General features: G+C 45.2%; 1 long non-coding RNA gene across 2 annotated transcripts in view; it reads right to left on the reverse strand.

Moving 5' to 3' along the window:
- LOC132209153 (uncharacterized) overlaps nucleotides 1-19,482 on the reverse strand; it is a 1,475,533-nt gene that overhangs the window by 167,948 nt on the left and 1,288,103 nt on the right. For both annotated transcript variants that reach the window (XR_009445245.1, XR_009445244.1), the window contains one exon: nucleotides 10,094-10,295. This is a non-coding gene — a long non-coding RNA (uncharacterized LOC132209153). The remainder of the gene's footprint in view (nucleotides 1-10,093; nucleotides 10,296-19,482) is intronic.

Below are 19,482 nucleotides of genomic sequence, written 5' to 3' on the forward strand. Positions count from 1 at the left end.
AAATATTGGCTGTTTGCAACCGAACACTGTAGATGAGCGAGCGTCACTTAGTCAGTAAAGTACCAAATAAATATGTTCCCGACATGGAGAATACAAATGAAAACTACGGTAATGCTCACAGGAAATTGGACAATGTTCTATTTTATGATCACAGCAATGCCATATCATCAACACATGCTTTAATAGATAATAAGTCACTCTGCGATATTTATTCATTTGTTTTTCATTCTCAAGATCATCTTGGCAAATCCTGTGAACCGGGACCACTTAGTTAGGACTTAATTCGCATTTTTTTCCACCTATAATATCCATGGTTTATCCATCTCCACTCTATGTTTGTCTGCAGGAAGATGAGTTGACAGCGGGTTTACAGTTTTAATTCATACAGATATATGTCCAATGTTTGTAAACATCTGTCTGTAGCTAGAATCTATGCTGTTGTAATAAATAGGTATTCTTGTTAAGAACAGAAAAGTGAAAACTGCCGGGTTAGAAAGTTCCAGCTACGCGCTTACCTGATGGAAATGCATTGACTGTGATATTAATATATCTAATTGTTAAATGAGAATACTGACGAATTTTGCTTATTGTTTCTGTGATGATCTAAACAATCCATTTGTCAACACTATAAAGTAGATATTGTTATTGTAAACACCCCTGAAAATGCAAAGAAAATTTCAAGAGGGGCCAAATAAGTAGTGTTGGGGAACAAAGAAATGGCAGAGGAACTGAACAAGTATTTTGCATCAGTCTTGAGGTTGGAAGGCACCAGTAGTAGAGCTTTAAGGGAGTCTGAAGCAGAAGTGAGTGCAGTGGCCATCACTAAGGAGAAGGTACAGGGGAAGCTGAAGGGTCTGTGTGGAATTTGTACATTCTCTCCATATCTGCATGTGTCTCCGCCAGGTGCTCTGATTTCCATCCACAGTCCAAAGATGTGCAGGCAAGGTGGATCAGCCGTGGCAAATGTGAGCTTGCCGGGAAACAGTACAGGGCTGGGTCTTGGTGGGATGTTCTTTGCGGAGGTGGTGCAGACCCAATGGCCTCTTTCCGCTCTGTAGGAATTCTATAATTCAGAGAAGATGGTAAATTACATGGACCAGATGGACTGTCCCCCAGAGTTCTGAAGGAGATAAGTGAGAAGACCATTGGTGATCTTTCAGGAATTACTGGAGTCAGGGTGGGTCCCAAAGGAGTGCAAAATGGCAAATATAACACCCCTGTTTAAAATGGAGGGAGGCAAAAGATGAGAAATTACAGACCTGTTAGCCTGGCGCTGGTCATTGGGTCAGATTTCAGAGTCTATTATTAAGGATGAGACCGGACAATGCTTGGAAGTACATGGCAATACTTGGAAATACATGGTAAATTGGGCTGAGAAAACACAACTTTGTCAAGGGAAGGTCTCTGTTAGATTCTTTGGGAATGTAACCAGTGAGTCAAAACCAAAGAGAGCCATTGAACTTTATCTATTTGGAATTCCAGAAAGCCTTTGACAAGGTGACACACAGGAGTCTTCAAAATAAAAAATGAGCTTATGGTGTTCGGGAGTAGGTACTGGCATGGACAGAGGATCGGCTAACTGGCAGAATGCAGAGAGTGGCAATAAAAGGGTCTTTTTCAGGATGGCAGCCAGCAACTACAGGAGTTCCGCACTCATCAGAGATCAGACTACAGCCATTCACGTTATACATTAGCAATCTCGACAAAGGAACTGATGGTATTGTTGTCCACAGGGCGTTGTTGCTAAGTCTGCAGATGACATTTCGATAGGTGGAGAGGCAAGTAGTGTTGAGGAAGTGGGGAGGTCACAGAGAGTCTGTAGAGATGGGCAAGTACAGGCATAGACTATTTTCTAAATGGGGAAAGGCTTCAGAAATCTGAACCACAAAGATGCCCCAGTTCAGGATTCTTTTAACATGCAGGTTCAGTTGGCAGTTGGGAAGGCAAATGCAATATCAGCATTCATTTCAAGACGGCAAAAATATAAGAGCAGAGATGTATTGCTGAGGCTGTGTAAGGCTCTGGTTATCTTGCATTTGGAATATTAAGAGCAGTTTTTGGCCATCTATCTAAAGATGGATGTGCTGGCCTTTGTCAGGGTCTAGAGGAGGTTCTCAAACATAATCCTGGGGATGAAGGCACTGTCACGTGAGGAGTGGCTGAGAACTCTGGGTCTGTACTCGATGGAGTTTAGAAGGACGAAGGGGGTCACACTGAAGGTCAGTCAGGCCTGGATAGAGTGGACATGGAGATGATGTTTCCACGAGTAGGAGAGACCAGGACCTGAGGGCACAGCCTCAGAGTCAAAGGGACCACCTTTCAGGATGGAGGTGAGGAGGAATTTCTTCAGTCAGAAAGTTGTGAATCTGTGGAACTCATTGATGCAGAAAGCTGTGGAGGCCAAGTCAGAGTTGATTTCAGGCATAGATAGATATGTTCTTGCTTAGTGAGGACACAGGAGGTTGAGAATGACAGATCCCACTCAATGGGCTGAATGGTCTAAATCTGTTCTGAAATCTGAAGGTCGAAAACACTGGAATGTTAGTTCAGTGTTATTTTTATTGCACTGCAAGGACAGTATCTCTCCAAAAGACCTAACAAATTTTCCCACTCTGTTGTTGCAAACATATTCAATAACTAGCAACAATGCTCCTATAGTGCCTCCCTCAGCCGACGCTAGTTCGTTCTACACTCATCGTAACTGCACGTGTTTGCCACCACTGAAACATCCCGGTATTACTGGCACTAGTGCCATGTTTAAAGGCTATTGTGAACCAGTAAAATACCCAGAATCCAGAACTGCCTTCTACAGTTCATAGCAATTGTCCCAGACAGGGCAGGAAAGGGGAAATTAGCACCTTATTTACAGTTAGGGACCTGGAGGTCCTGGTGGATGGATTGGTGCAGTGGAGGACTGTCCTCTTTCCCAAGCACAAGCACAGGAGGCCACAACACAATATTCAGCCAGACTCATCTGAGGCTGTCCAGTGTCAATGCAGTCTCAACCACCAAAAGAACCATACAGCAGTGCTGCAGGATCAGTGACCTCTGCTCCAATGGAAGAGGATCCTCATTGGTCTGTGCTACCTCACATTCACACTCTCTCTAATTCTGCACCACCCTTCAGCACAGCTCATGTAATACCATTCTCACCAAAGCATTCAATGTCTGTCTTCGCTTGCTCTCGTCTACTTGAGGCCCCAAGGCTATTATTCCTGTATGTTCTCTGTGCCTCTTGCTCTCACCCAGGAGACCTCACCTCCCTTCCCAAACATACATGAGCACTAACAAATGCACCAGCTCATTTCATCTCACTCAATTCCTCCCTTTGTTTCATTCCAGGAAAAACAGCCCACAGTAGGGCAGAAAGAGCTAACACAGGTAGTGAGGTGTCTAATGTTTGACTTCTCACAACCTATGACGACAGTGTCCTGACCATGGTCATTCTGAGCAACCAACTGATTGCATCCAAGCCCCTCGAGTGATATCAGACAATGCCCTGGAGTTACCTAGATCTGCTGCCTGAAAGTGCCTCGCTTGACTGGAGACCATTCCCCTCGGAACCTGAAGCATGACCATGTGGTTGGAGACAATGCAATGCCTTCTGTGCTTCTGCAGCTGGCACAGACTGCAGGTGTGAGATCAACATATCACGGTGCTGAACGGCAACACATCCACTCCTTTGATTGATGACTGCTGACAAGCATGACAAGCTGTCTGGCTTGGTCTTGATGCTAAAAAGTTAATCAACATAGTAGCGTTATGAGTCTGTTAGATGTGGCGGAGGGGCAAACCTTAAGAAGACAAGGCAAATGAAGACAAGGCAGAGGAGCTGTTAGCATTCATGCAGGGACACAATGAGAGTTGAGAGCTCAAGCAAGGTGTCCTGATGTGTAATGTGGCCCAATACACGAATGGGTGCCTGTCCCTGCATCCAAAAGTGCCCTGGCAGTAGCACTGCAATGAGGGGGGCTGCTGCAATCCAGAATGCAGCAATGAAGTACAGAAGAGTACTGAAAGCAGATCTGTGATGTGCCATGATGTGCTGAGGCTGGAACATGTCACATGTCAAAACTGTGGACATGGGGTGATCCTGATGGGTGTGGCTGCAGATGCTGCGGACTAGTGCCCAAGTTGGAGGTGCAGAGGAGCATTGAGCAATGTGGAAGCACCACACACCCACTCAGAATTTCATGTCGTTAATTCGGAGCATCCAGTTTCTGTCTGGCAGGTAGAAAAAGGGAATAAGTACTAATGAGGGTGGTACTGGGAAATAGTGCATGTCGTTCAGTGCTCCCTAGCGAGAATTTCAGCTCAATATCTACAATTTCCCTGGAAAAGGCAACATTTTGGTTTTGACATCCTGAAGCAGCTTGAGCTGCTATCAATATGAAGGGTACGCACCTAATGAAGAATGTCAAAATTGACAGTCGCAATAACAATTTAATATTGGAACACATCTCATGCAGACAAAGCTCAATTTTATATTAATGGTAAATTCAAGGTGATTGGGGTGGATAGGAGGACACCGAAAGTTTAACCCTGGACGTCCATTGCCAAGTCCTAGAATTGTATCCAGCCTGGACTGAAAGAAAATAAAATTCTCTCCGCTTGCAAGGATTCCCCAATATACTGTCACAGTCCTAATACATTTCCAAGTGAAGTGCATAACATTATTCCTAAATGGAGTTTACTAAACAATCTGACTGAGATAAGCTGAACGACAATTAGTCTGGAAAATACCACAATGGCACAGTTAATGCTCTTCAAGATACTGGCGAGGTTAAAAAGTCTCAGTTATGAGATAGACTGGTATGCTGGGTTTGTTTTCCTTGGAGCAGAGGAGGCTGAGGTTGGGGTTGGGATCTGATTGAGGCAAAGAAAATTATGACAGGCACGGGCAGAATACATTGTGAGAATCCTTTCTCCATGGCACATGTGTCTAAGACCAGATGGCACAAGTTTACGGTGAGGATTAAATGCTTTGGAGGAAGTCTGAGGTAAGCAGTTTTTCCTCTTTCAGAGAAGGAGCGGGAGCATCAGAGGAAGTGACGAGGACCAGAGGGGCAGCCGGGAAGGAAAGCAGTGAGTATAAATACTCACCCTTCGACGCCAACGGCCTTTTTGAGTGCGAGCAGCAGCGGAGGCAAGACGGACCCGGAAGACTGCAGCTAAGGTAAAGCAGTTTATTTTTAAAACTACTTAACGGTAGCGGGCAGCGGTGTTTTTTTTTTTCCTCTTTCAGAGAAGGAGCGGGAGCATCAGAGGAAGTGACGAGGACCAGAGGGGCAGCCGGGAAGGAAAGCAGTGACCATATATATCAGCAAGGCGGCTTAACCCGAGACTCTACAACTGTAGTGTCTCCCACCCGCCCTCCTCCTCTAACCTAGTTAATAAGGTAAGGTTCATTCTAAACTTTCTCTATTGAACATAAGTTTGTTATTAATTTGTTATTATTACTTGAAGTGAGCTTTCTGCTTTAGTATTGAGTGGGTGTTCAGATAAGTGGGGTATGGATGCTAGGGCAGTTGCTTGCTCCTCCTGCAAAATGTGGCAGTTGGGAGATGTGGCACACGTCTCCGCTGGCTACATCTGCGGGAAGTGCACCCAGCTACAGCTCCTTGAAAACCGTGTTAGGGAAATGGAGCTGGAGCTGGATGAACTACGGATCATTCGGGAGGCAGAGGGGGTAATTGAGAGGAGTTATCGGGAGTTGGTCACTCCTAAGGCTCAGGACGAGGATAGATGGGTTACAGTTAGGGGGAGGAAAGGGGACAGACAGACAGTGCAGAGATCCCCTGTGGGCATTCCCCTCAGCAATAAGTATACCGTTTTGGATACTGCTGGGGGGGTTGACCTACCAGAGGAAAGCCATAGTAGTCAGTTCTCTGGCACTGAGCCTGACACTGTGGCAAAGAAGGGAAGGGGGCAGAATAGAAAAGTACTCGTGGTAGGGGACTCGATAGTTAGGGGAATCGACAGGAGATTTTGTGGGCAAGATCGGGATTCCCGGAAGGTATGTTGCCTCCCTGGTGCCAGGGTCCGGGACGTCTCCGATCGGGTGTATAAAGTTCTGAAAGGGGAGGGTGAACAGCCAGAAATCGTGTTACATATTGGCACAAATGATATAGCCAGAAATAGGTTTGAGGATATAAAAAGTGATTTCAGGGAGTTAGGATGGAAGCTGCAGAGCAGGACGAACAGAGTAGTGTTCTCTGGTTTACTACCGGTGCCACGAGATAGCGAGGTGAGGAACAGGGAGCGGGCGCAGCTGAACACGTGGCTACGCAGCTGGTGTAGGAGGGAGGGTTTCAGATATGTTGATAATTGGGATGCCTTCTGGGGAAGGTGGGACCTGTACAAGAAGGACGGGTTGCATCTGAACTGGAAGGGGACCAATGTCCTGGGTGGAAGGTTTGCTCGAGTAGTTCGAGAGGGTTTAAACTAGTATGGCAGGGGGGTGGGAACCTGAGCTGTATACCAGAGGTGAGCGTTGATGCAGGTGAGGCAGTAGCAAGAGGTAGACCAGCTAGTGGGAAGGATTTTCCTGGGAAGGAAACAAGGGATCGGTTAAAGTGTGTTTGCTTTAATGCAAGGAGTATCAGGAATAAAAGTGATGAACTTAGAGCATGGATCAGTACCTGGTGCTATGATGTTGTGGCCATAACAGAGACATGGGTTTCTCATGGGCTGGAATGGTTGCTGGATATTCCAGGGTTTAGAACATTTAAAAAGAATAGGGAGGGGGCAAAAAGAGGAGGGGGTGTAGCACTACTAATCAGAGAGGGTATCACAGCTACAGAAGCTTCCATTGTCGAGGAAGATCTGCCTACTGAGTCAGTATGGGTGGAAATTAGGAACAGCAAGGGAGTAGTCACCTCGTTAGGGGTTTACTACAGGCCCCCCAATAGCAGCAGGGAGATTGTAGAAAGCATAGGTCGACAGATTTTGGAAAAGTGTGGACGCAGTAGGGTTGTTGTAATGGGTGACTTTAACTTTCCTAATATTGATTGGAACCTCCTTCGAGCAGAAGATTTGAATGGAGCTGTTTTTGTAAGGTGTGTTCAGGAGGGTTTCCTAACGCAGTACGTTGACAGGCCGACGAGGGGAGAGGCCATTCTAGACTTGGTGCTCGGAAACGAGCCGGGGCAGGTATCAGATCTTGTGGTGGGAGAGCATTTTGGTGATAGTGACCATAACACTCTCTCATTCTACATAGCTATGGAGAAGGAGAGGATTAGGCAGAATGGGAGGATATTTAATTGGGGAAGAGGAAACTATGATGCGATTAGACACGAGTTAGGAAGCATGGACTGGGAGCAGTTGTTCCATGGTAAGGGAACTATAGACATGTGGAGATGGTTTAAGGAACAGTTGTTGGGAGTGATGAGTAAATATGTCCCTCTGAGACAGGCAAGACGGGGTAAGATAAAGGAACCTTGGATGACGAGAGCGGTGGAGCTTCTAGTGAAAAGGAAGAAGGTAGCTTACATAAGGTGGAGGAAGCTAGGGTCAAGTTCAGCTAGAGAGGATTACATGCAGGCAAGGAAGGAGCTCAAAAATGGTCTGAGGAGAGCCAGGAGGGGGCACGAGAAAGGCTTGGCAGAAGGAATCCGGGAAAACACAAAGGCATTTTACACTTACGTGAGGAATAAGAGAATGGTCAAAGAAAGAGTAGGGCCGATCAGGGATAGCATAGGGAACTTGTGTGTGGAGCCTGAGGAGGTAGGGGAAGCCCTAAATGAGTTTTTTGCTTCTGTCTTTACGAAAGAAACGACCTGTGTAGTGAATGAAACCTTTGAAGAGCAGGTGTGCATGCTGGAATGGATAGAGATAGAGGAAGCTGATGTACTGAAAATTTTGTCAAACATTAAGATTGACAAGTCGCCAGGCCCGGATCAGATTTGTCCTCGGCTGCTTTGGGAAGCGAGAAATGCAATTGCTTCGCCACTTGCGAAGATCTTTGCATCCTCGCTCTCCACTGGAGTCGTACCTGAGGACTGGAGAGAGGCAAATGTAATTCCTCTCTTCAAGAAAGGAAATAGGGAAATCCCCGGCAATTATAGACCGGTAAGTCTCACGTCTGTCGTCTGCAAGGTGTTAGAAAGGATTCTGAGGGATAAGATTTATGACCATCTGGAAGAGCATGGCTTGATCAAATACAGTCAACACGGCTTTGTGAGGGGTAGGTCATGCCTTACAAACCTTATCGAGTTTTTTGAGGATGTGACTAGTAAGGTTGATGAGGGTCAAGCTGTGGATGTGGTGTATATGGACTTCAGTAAGGCATTTGATAAGGTTACCCATGGAAGGCTCATTCAGAAGGTCAGGAGGAATGGGATACAGGGGAACTTAGCTGCTTGGATACAGAATTGGCTGGCCAACAGAAGACAGCGAGTGGTAGTAGAAGGAAAATATTCTGCCTGGAAGTCAGTGGTGAGTGGGGTTCCACAGGGCTCTGTCCTTGGGCCTCTACTGTTTGTAATTTTTATTAATGACTTGGACGAGGGAATTGAAGGATGGGTCAGCAAGTTTGCAGACGACACAAAGGTCGGAGGTGTCGTTGACAGTGTAGAGGGCTGTTGTAGGCTGCAGCGGGACATTGACAGGATGCAGAGATGGGCTGAGAGGTGGCAGATGGAGTTCAACCTGGATAAATGCGAGGTGATGCATTTTGGAAGGTCGAATTTGAAAGCTGAGTACAGGATTAAGGATAGGATTCTTGGCAGCGTGGAGGAACAGAGGGATCTTGGTGTGCAGATACATAGATCCCTTAAAATGGCCACCCAAGTGGACAGGGTTGTTAAGAAAGCATATGGTGTTTTGGCTTTCATTAACAGGGGGATTGAGTTTAAGAGTCGTGAGATCTTGTTGCAGCTCTATAAAACTTTGGTTAGACCGCACTTGGAATACTGCGTCCAGTTCTGGGCGCCCTATTATAGGAAAGATGTGGATGCTTTGGAGAGGGTTCAGAGGAGGTTTACCAGGATGCTGCCTGGACTGGAGGGCTTATCTTATGAAGAGAGGTTGACTGAGCTCGGTCTCTTTTCATTGGAGAAAAGGAGGAGGAGAGGGGAGCTAATTGAGGTATACAAGATAATGAGAGGCATAGATAGAGTCGATAGCCAGAGACTATTTCCCAGGGCAGAAATGGCTAGCACGAGGGGTCATAGTTTTAAGCTGGTTGGTGGAAAGTATAGAGGGGATGTCAGAGGCAGGTTCTTTACGCAGAGAGTTGTGAGAGCATGGAATGCGTTGCCAGCAGCAGTTGTGGAAGCAAGGTCATTGGGGTCATTTAAGAGACTGCTGGACATGCATATGGTCACAGAAATTTGAGGGTGCATCCATGAGGATCAATGGTCGGCACAACATTGTGGGCTGAAGGGCCTGTTCTGTGCTGTACTGTTCTATGTTCTATGTTCTATGTTCTAAAGCTTTTTCATCTAAAAAGTGGTAGACGTATGGAGCACGCTGCCTGAGAGGGTAGTTGAGGCAGGTATTCTCAACATTTAAAAAGCATCTGGGATGAGCATTTAAAATGCTCGGTCAAGTAGGCTGTGGAACAAGTGCAGATAAATGAGATTAGTGCAGCTTGGTGTAAGTTGGGAGGCATAGACACGGTGTTTCTATGCTGTATGACTCTACGAGATTGAGGGTCACATAAAAATTTATTCTACATCTGGCCGTTTATTCCTTGACATTAACTGGATGATGTTCATATTGTGTACTTTATACACGTCTTTCTCCAGCACTAACATTTGTCACCGTGAAGAGCATTACAATCAGAGTGTCGAGATGTCTACATGATCCTGTACAGATCTGACCAAATGGATTCCAAAGTATATCAGTTTCAATTTTACGATTTAAAACAAAAATCGCTCAAACTTTCAACTACTTTATCTGTTTCAGTGAAATGAAATTAGAACATACTGAAACCTTATGTCAACAATACCAGGATTGATTTTAATCAGTCGACAATCTTCATATTCACTGAACGGATCATATACATATCAAAATCCAATCCGTCGGATGCAGTTTAAATGCACCTTAGGAGAATCTAAACATACTACATTAAAGTGTAAATCATACATACGTATCAAATACGTTCAGCAGCCAGTTCAGACACATGTCGACACAGAGTGGCACATTGACCAAGTCCTTGTGGTTTTGTTCCAAAACATCATAAATGGACGTTAAACAGTTGATTACTTCAGTCACATTCAGAAGTTGCTCGGTTTGTGTCAATTTGTGTTGATCAAAGACGCGTTGCGCTGTGTGCAACTCCAACAGATCCACTACAAAGGAGGAAGAAAACTAACTTTGATTACAGTTTTAACTTATTGAGCTATCAAATAAAATTAATTCCTGTATTTGGCCTAGAAATAAATACAATGATTCACAAAAGTACTCTGGAATGAAGGAAACAGGCCATTTCCTTCTCAAATGCACGATGTCAAATCTAACTAGGGAACCGTCAGTGATAATGTATGGTTTAGAAGGGGTGGACACTAGGAAGTTGTTTCCGTTAGGCGGGGAGACTAGGACCCGTGGGCACAGCCTTAAAATTAGAGGGGGTAAATTTAAAACTGAAATGAGACGACACGTCTTCAGCCAGAGTGGTGGGCTTGTGAATTCATTGCCGCAGATTGCAGTGGAGGCCAGGACGTTGGATGCCTTCCAGGCAGAGATCGACAAATTCTTGATCCCAAAAGGAATCAAGGGCGAGGGGGAGAGTGCAGGGAAGTGGTGTTGAAATGCCCATCAGCCATGATTTAAATGGCAGAGTGGACTTGATGGGCCGAATGGCCTCACTTCCACTCCTATGTCTTATGGTCTTATGATGCTGGTCATATTCTGTCGTTTGGTTCAGTAATTTCTGCAGAACAATGGTGGAGGAACAGTAGCTTTGTATGTTATGAAGCCCTCCTTTATATTTATGAAGCAGGACTCAGTACAATTTAAACTAAAACATCCATCTCTTTCAACCGACGTGCATTCTCACTACATCCAAATCCAAAGTACAAACTAATTGGCTCTTTACTCGTTTCAAATAGTGGATCTTACAACCCCTATTTCACTGCTGGTAATCAGCATTCATTTAAATCACACTAGGTTGCAGCTATTAAGTGTGTTAATCACACATTCTTGTTCATTTTAAAAAGGCGCTCTGTTACCTCGGTTTTGAACTAGATTTCTCTTATAATTTTGCTCTTTTGTCATACACATGGTATGTTCTACAGCGTCTACCAAAAACAATTAGTAGTTAAACAAGTATCAATTCAATTTTAGTTCACATGATGCCAACAAAATCTGGCAAACATGGTCAAAACATGGAATGCCAATCGAACCACTCCAAATACAACAGAACCTCCATAAATAAAATCTAATGGCAATATGAGGAATGAAGCTCCCAGAGATATGCATTCATCTGAGTGAAATCGTTGATTTTCTCGGCTTCTAACCCTTTCACAGGCAGAGAGATCCTGGCCCATGAACCTTCACTGCTTGAAAAAAATTCCCCTCGACATCGCCCTACATCTTTTCCCCAAAACATGAATGCATTCCCTTCTCCTTGTAACATCATCCACCAGCCATGGGAACACAGCCTCTCCACGTTTATCTTATCCCAACCAATCATAATCCTTTATGTCTCCATTAACTGCTTATTAATCCCCTGTACTCCAATGAAAATAGCGTTAGCTAAATTTGTTGATAAAATGTCACAATCCTAAAACAGGTTGGGTAAATTTCATCATTATTACTCAATATTACCAAAATTATTACTCTTGAAGTTTAGTCCCAGATTTGGGTGTATCATTCCAGTCCTATTTCAAGGTTCAGGATAACTTCTTTGTTTTAGCACTGCATGAGCTACATTATAAAGCCCCATCCCACAGATACGAAGGTGGGAAGAAACACATAAAATCTGGAGGGCACTGTGTGTACATGTGTGGAAGTTCTGGGGAACTGTCAAGCAGCCTGCCTATCCTTTGACCTCCTGAGACTAATTGATGGCAATTTAAGGGATCCCCTCTATTGCGTAAGGAGATGATGTCAATCAGGAAGGCAGTCAGCTTTACATGCACAATCCAGCCTCGAAAAACTGAGTTGGTAGGGGATCCTCATCCACAGGCCCCTTGGCCTGATCCAAGGCACTTCACGCCCTTAAACTCTCATCCAACGTTTCAACAACCCCGAACAACCCTCGACCACTCCGCACCTCTAGTCCGGGACCTGCCATCCAGCCATCAGCAACTTCAGACTCTTCTGGGCTCTAAGTGGCCAGGAGTTCTACAAGGTAGAACTTCCATCCAAGAGGGCGCCCCATGTCCTGCCTCCAGCCATTTAACGCTGCAGGGCAGCTGTGAAGAGCATGGGCAGGGTCCCATTTGGCATTTCAACTGGGAGACACCTGAGCAGGAGTGGGGGCAACAGCACCATGTCGAGTACTATTCACCAGACCAAACCTTCCATATCCTCAGCATTCTCTCCAATGTTCTGCCAATTCAACAGTCAGTGCCCAAGGTTAGTGGGAAACCAGAAATAAGGAAAGATTTCAAAGCCGAGAAATAGAAAAGAAACCGACAATAAGAGCTTATTTAAACAAATGAAAAGGAAGGAAGAGGTCAAAGTGAACGCAGATCCCTCAAAGAATGGAGGCTGCAAAAAAAGTAATGGGGAATCAGGAAATGGCAAATGAGACAAATAAATACTTTATGTCAGTCTTCACAGCAAAAGGCACAAATACCATCTCAAAAATATTTAGTGAACAAAGAGCAAAAAGCAGACAAGAAATATCACCAGAGAAAAGGTGCTCGGGAAACTAATGGGGTTAAAGGTCGATAGGTATCTGGGACCTGATGTACTCTGTGCTAGTATATTAAAAGATGTAGCTAGTGCGGCCTTACTTGAAATACTGCGTGCAGTTCAGGTCGCCCCATTACAGGAAGGATGTGGAAGCATTGGAAAAGGTTCAGAGGAGATTTACCAGGATGTTGCCTGGTCTGGAGTGAAGGTCTTATGAAGAAAGGGTGAGGGACTTGGGTCTGTTCTCATTGGAGAGAAGAAGGTTAAGAGGGGATTTAATAGAGACATACAAGATGATCAGTGGATTAGATCGGGTGGGCAGTGGGAGTCTTTTTCCGAGGATGATGACTTCAGCTTGTACAAAGGGGCACAGCTTCACATTCAGGGATAATAGATTTGAGACAGATGTCAGAGGCAGGTTCTTTACTCAGAGAGTGGTAAGGGCGTGGATCGCCCTGCCGGCCAATGTGGTTCACTCAGCCACATTCGGGGCATTTAAACAGTCCTTGGGTAAGCAGATGAGTGCTGATGGGCTGGTGTAGCGGGGTGGGCTTATATTAGTTCACTGGTCTGTGCAACAACAAACCCCGAAGGGCCTGTTCTGCGCTGTATCGTTCTATGTTCTAACCCCCCACCAGCACTCATCTTCACTGGTTTCATCCTCGCCGCTTCGAACTGTCTGTCTCCTCTCGAACTATCTTCTCAGCTATCCATCTTCAATCCGCCTCCCCCTCTCTCCATATTTATTTCAGAATCCCTTCCGCTGCCCCATTTCTGAAGAAGGGTCCAGACTCCAAACATCAGCCGTCCTGTTCCTCTAATGCTGCTTGGCCTGCTGCACTCATCCAGCTCTACACCTTGTTTCTTCAGATTATCCAGCATCTGCAGTTCCTACTATCTCTGAAGAGATTTTCTTTCTCTTCTCCCACAGCAGTCTTGGAAACAACTCATATGGGCGTGGGGATTTGTTCACTTTTAAACCAGCCAATAATTTCAATTTCACACTGCATCTTCCTGCTTTATAGACATCAATGCTCCTCCTTGAAGGGAGGACAGATGGGAGGTACTTGTCGACTGTATCGATGCTCTTCAGTTCTGAACACAGATTGCCCCATCACCCTTCGTACACCCCGGTTTCTAATTGGCCCTACTCTTTCCCTGGTTATTCTCCTGCTTGATATGCCTGCAGAATATCTTGATATTCTTTCCAATCTTGGCCACCACCGTTTCTTCACACTTCATTTTTATACGTCACGAGTCATCCATTCATTTGCTCCCTTTGCACTTGTCATAAACATGTCCTGAACATTCCTCAAGAACCAGGGTTCTCCAGGCTTGTTGATCATAAATTTCACCCAAAACGGAACATAGCTGGCCTTTACTCTCCCAGTTCCTTTTCTGCTGTAGATTCGCCCTCAACTAACTTCCCAAAATATTACACCCAGATCCTGCCTTGTTTCAGTCAAATATGCCTTACCCCAAACCAAAAACATTTTTTTTTAAACAGATCTCCTCTCCCACGTTGAAAAGTCTGTTGTCATGGTCACTATCACTAAAGCACTTAGCCACTGTCACCTTGAACACTGCCTTTGTGTCCCAGAAGTAGGTCCAGCATTGCACCGTCCCTTACAAGCTCGTCTACATGGTGATGTTAAATAATCTCTCAAATGTATTTAAAGAATTATTTCCCAAGTCAAACTTTTATCTAATCTCAATTAATGTTGTGCAGTTGAAATCCCCTAATATAATCTTTATATTATTATTTTCTCACCCCTCAGTGAATTACCTGCTCTTCAATTGCCCACTGCTTGGAGGCCGACAGCTTAAATTCCTCACCACATTAGCAAACCCTTGTGCAAGGATTTTGGTTCCTTTCTGCTTCAGCTGCAGACCAGCCAACTTGCAGAGGATATACCATCCCCACAAATTGTCCTTCAGATCCATGTGTCTAAATCCCTCCCCAAACACAAACACTTGAGCCAAGCATTCATCTGTTTTCTTCCCCTTTTTCTTGCCTTCTCAGCATGTGGCACCAGGAATAATCCAGAGATTGCAACTTTAGAGGTTCTGCTATTTAATCCACTGCCTAGCTCTCGGAACACTTGATGCAAGACCTAATCACTCATCTTACCAAAGTGTACATCGAGCTGCGTCTTACAGTCCTCCTCCTTCAGGATATTTTTAATGACATTGTTGATCTGGTTAACACGCCATAATGGAGTCACATCAATGACTGTGAAAAATCTGGTCTACCCAGATCGTCGCAATGGGCAAAAAAGCACACCAATGTCTCTACTTCCCAGGAGGCTAAGGCAATTCAAATATAAAGGGCAACTTTCATTGATGTACCAGAGAAAGCATCCTATCTGGATGCATATCATAGCATGGTTTGGCAACTGTTCTTCCTAAGAAAACAACAGACTCCAGAGTCATGAACACAGCACAGTGCATCATGCAAATCAGCCTTCCACTCATTCATTCCACCTATACTTCCTGCTGCCTCGGGAAAGCAACTGAAATAATCAAAGGTCTTTCTCACCCGCCAATTACACTCTCTTCTACCCTTTTCTGAAGGGAAGGTGTCAAAAACTTTGTATTCATGTGTGAACAGATCCCAGAAAAGCTTCTTCACCACTGTTATTGGACATCTGAATAGAACACTTAAAATTTTAAATCTAATTTTGATCTTGCTCTCTGTGCATCTTCTCTGTTGCTGTCATTATGTTCCATTTCACTAATGCACCTTGTATGGTATGATCTGTCTATACTGCATGCATCACAGAACTTTTCACTGTACCTAGGCATATGTAACAATGAATACTCTAATCAAAATGACTGTGTGCAAGAGAGAGGTGAACATATGATTGTGTTCAAGAGTGCAAAGACAGTGCACGAAAGTGTGAGTGTGCGCAGGACAGAATGTGTGCGCCAGTGACTGTGCTCAAGAGCGTGTAAACGAGAGTCAGCACAAAAGCGAGTGTAACAGCATGCATGAGGCAGTGAGAGTGTCTGTGAGAGCGAGTGAGCTTGAGAGCAAGTGAATTTGTAACCCCAAGTGTGTGAGGGAGAGTTTTGTGTGTGTGTGTCTGTGTGTAGTTGAGTGTATGAACATTGGCAAAAGACCCTGCGAACAGGGCATGCAAGTGTGCCACGGAATGTGTGCAAGACCATGCATGATTGTATGACAGTATGGAGTATGAATGAGTGAGAACGTGACTCTGTGTGTGTGTGTCTGTCCGTGTGTGTCTGCCCGCGTGTGTCTGTCCGTGGTCAGTGTGTGTGGATAGTATGTTTGTGCATGAGGGATAGGATATGCATGTGCAACATAGTGTGACTGTGAACTTCTGTTTGTGCCTGAGTGAAGTGTTGGGGGAGAATAGGGAGAGGAGAGATCGAGAGAGCGTATGTGAGAGAGATGAGATGAGGAGAGGAATAAGAAATGATGAGTGGTCAATACCTGGAGGTAAAAAAGAACAGTGTGAGAGTGTTAATAGAAGCCGCTGGATAGAATATGGAGGCTAAAATAGTATCAGAGATAATGGGAACTGCAGATGCTGGAGAATTCCAAGATAATAAAATGTGAGGCTGGATGAACACAGCAGGCCAAGCAGCATCTCAGGAGCACAAAAGCTGACGTTTCGGGCCTAGACCCTTCATGAAGGGTCTAGGCCCGAAACGTCAGCTTTTGTGCTCCTGAGATGCTGCTTGGCCTGCTGTGTTCATCCAGCCTCACATTTTATTATCTTATAATATGGAGGCTATTGTTTTACTGATGGTACTGAATGAAAAGCAAGTGACACCTCTACTTGTTAGGGGACAGGAGATGTGCATTCGAGAAGGAGATACAGTCAAGCCTTGTTAGAGACAGCAGACACATTGAAAATGCACAGAAACTGAAATTAAAGCTTTCTTGTCAATGTGTCAAGAGGTGAGACAAATATGACGGGCTAATATTGTACCTTTGTGCTCAGTAAAATCATAGAATCATGAATCAGAGAATCCTTACAGTGTGGAAACAGGTCCGTCAGTCCAACACAACCACACTGCCCCTCAAAGCATCCCACCGAGACCTATCCACCCATAACTCACCTAACCTACACATCACTGAACACCTTGGGAAATTTAGCATGGCCAATCCACCGACCTTGCACGTCTTTTGACTGTGGGAGGAAACTGGAGCACCCAGAGAAAACCCATGCGGACACATGAAGAATGTGCAAACTCCACACAGATAGTCAAAGGGTGGAATTGAACCCAAGTTGCTGGTGCCGTGAGGCGGCAGCGTCAAACAGAGCCCCTGTGCTCTTTATTATGCCAATTAAGCTGCAAGCATTATTTTTAAAGGAAGGAAACGTACCATCGTCACAGGATGCCAGTGCTTTCAATTTTCTATCAGCTTTGAGAACTTTATCCATGTCTGTCTTGACAAGGGCAAGGTGATGGCAATGGTGTGAACAGCAATTTGATTCACTCTAAATCAACTATAACACTAATTTCCAAAACTTTGAAAACTCAATGTCCTGTTTTTCGAAGATGTCTGCATGTTCCATGGAAAATCATGTATTTTCCACTGCCTACCAGGCTAATCATTGGCTCACTATGATCTCCGTCTCTCTCTCTCTCTGTGTCTTGCCCTCTTTGATTTCTGGAATTCCCGCCCTCCCTACCCTCAGCTACCTGTGCTCATATGCTCGAGGCTTCTCCAATTTTCTGATGTTCATGCTAAAGCTTTAAGATCCCCGCACTGAACGTCAGCAAATTTTTCCAGAAGCCTCAAATGACTGCTGCCCAGTGGCTCTTACATCCATTTTCATCACTATGAAGTGCTTTGAGAGGTTGGTCATGGGTCACATCAACTCCACCCTCCCACATTACCTTGATCCACTGCAATTCACCTACTGATGCAGCAGATCCATCGTCGATGTCCTCTCTTTGGCTTTACACACATCTCTGGAACGTCCAGATAACAAGGGCATCTACATCAAGCTCCTACTTATTGACCACATCTCCACCTTCAATACCCTAATGCCAAACAAACACATCTCCAAGATTTTGAGTAGGATTAATTTCTTATATTTTTATGCCAATTATATGACTGAATTAATTAAGTCGATTTAATTTTCAAACAAGTCTAGGTTTCTTTGTATTTCACCAGAGTCCAAATGTAAATTTATTCACATGCAAATTACATGAATGGCTTCAACATACAAATAAGTTCAGAGCTGATACACATTGTCATATAGGTTATGACACTCAGAAAACTTGATGTAGCAAAGACACCTAACATGTGCTGTCTCTATGATAACAAGGTGTCGAGCTGAATGAGCACAGCAGGCTGAGCAGCATCAGAGGAGTAGGAAAGTTGACGTTTTTGGTCCAGATCTTTTGTCAGGAATTGGACACAAAAGAATCTGAGATAACAGGTGTAGAGCTGGATGATGAGAGATAATGGGAACTGCAGATGCTGGAGAATGCCAAGATAATAAAATGTGAGGCTGGATGAACACAGCAGGCCAAGCAGCATCTCAGGAGCCTGAGATGCTGCTTGGCCTGCTGTGTTAATCCAGCCTCACATTTTATTATCTTAGAGCTGGATGATGCTGCTTGGCTTGTTGTGTTCATAAGACCATAAGACAGAGGAGTGGAACTAAGGCCATTTGGCCCATCAAGTCCACTCTGGCATCTGAATCATGGCTGATGGGCATTTCAACTCCACTTCCCTGTACTCTCCCCATAGCCCTTGATTCATCCAGCTCTACACTTTGTTATCTCAGACTCCCCAGCATCGGCAGTTCCCACTACCTGTGTGGTCCTCCTCTACGTCAGGGAAACCAAGCGGAGGCTTGGTTCACACTAAACAACTGCACGTCCCAGTCGCCAACCATTTTAACTACCCCTCCCAATCCTCAGATGGACTGTCCATCCTGGGCCTCCTGCAGTGCCACAACGATGGCACCCAAAGGTTGCAGGAACAGTACCACTTATTTTGCTTGGGAACCCTGCAGCCTAATGGTATCAGTGTGGATTTCACAAGCTTCAAAATTTCCCCTCCCCACCTACATCCCAAAACCAGCCCAGCTCATCCTCACCTCCCTAACCTGTACTTCCTCCCACCTATCCACTCTCCCACCTCAAGCCCTACCCCCATCTCCGACCTACCAGCCTCATCCCACCCCCTTAGCCTGTTTGTCCTCCCTGGACTGACCGATCCCCTCCCTAACTCCCCACGTACACTCATCTTGACTGGCTCCATCCACCGCCTCTTTAACCTGTCTGTCTCCTCTCCACCTATCTTCTCCTTTATCCAGAGATAATGGGAACTGCAGATGCTGGAGAATCCAAGATAACAAAGTGTGAAGCTGGATGAACACAGCAGGCCAAGCAGCATCTCAGGAGCACAAAAGCTGACGTTTCGGGCCTAGACCATTCATCAGAGAGGGTGTTGGGGAGAGGGCTCCGAAATAAATAGGGAGAGAGACGGGGAAGCGGACCGAAGATGGAGACAAAAGAAGATAGGTGGAGAGGAGAGTATCGGTGGGAAGGTCGGGAGACGATAGGTCAGTCCAGGGAGGACGGACAGGTCAAGCAAACGGGATGAGGTTAGTCAGGAGGAAATGGAAGTGCGGCTTGAGGTGGGAGGAGGAGATAGGTGAGAGGAAGAACAGGTTAGGGAGG

The sequence above is a fragment of the Stegostoma tigrinum genome, unplaced genomic scaffold (assembly GCF_030684315.1).
Source record: "Stegostoma tigrinum isolate sSteTig4 unplaced genomic scaffold, sSteTig4.hap1 scaffold_68, whole genome shotgun sequence".
In the NCBI taxonomy this organism is placed as follows: Eukaryota; Metazoa; Chordata; class Chondrichthyes; order Orectolobiformes; family Stegostomatidae; genus Stegostoma; species Stegostoma tigrinum.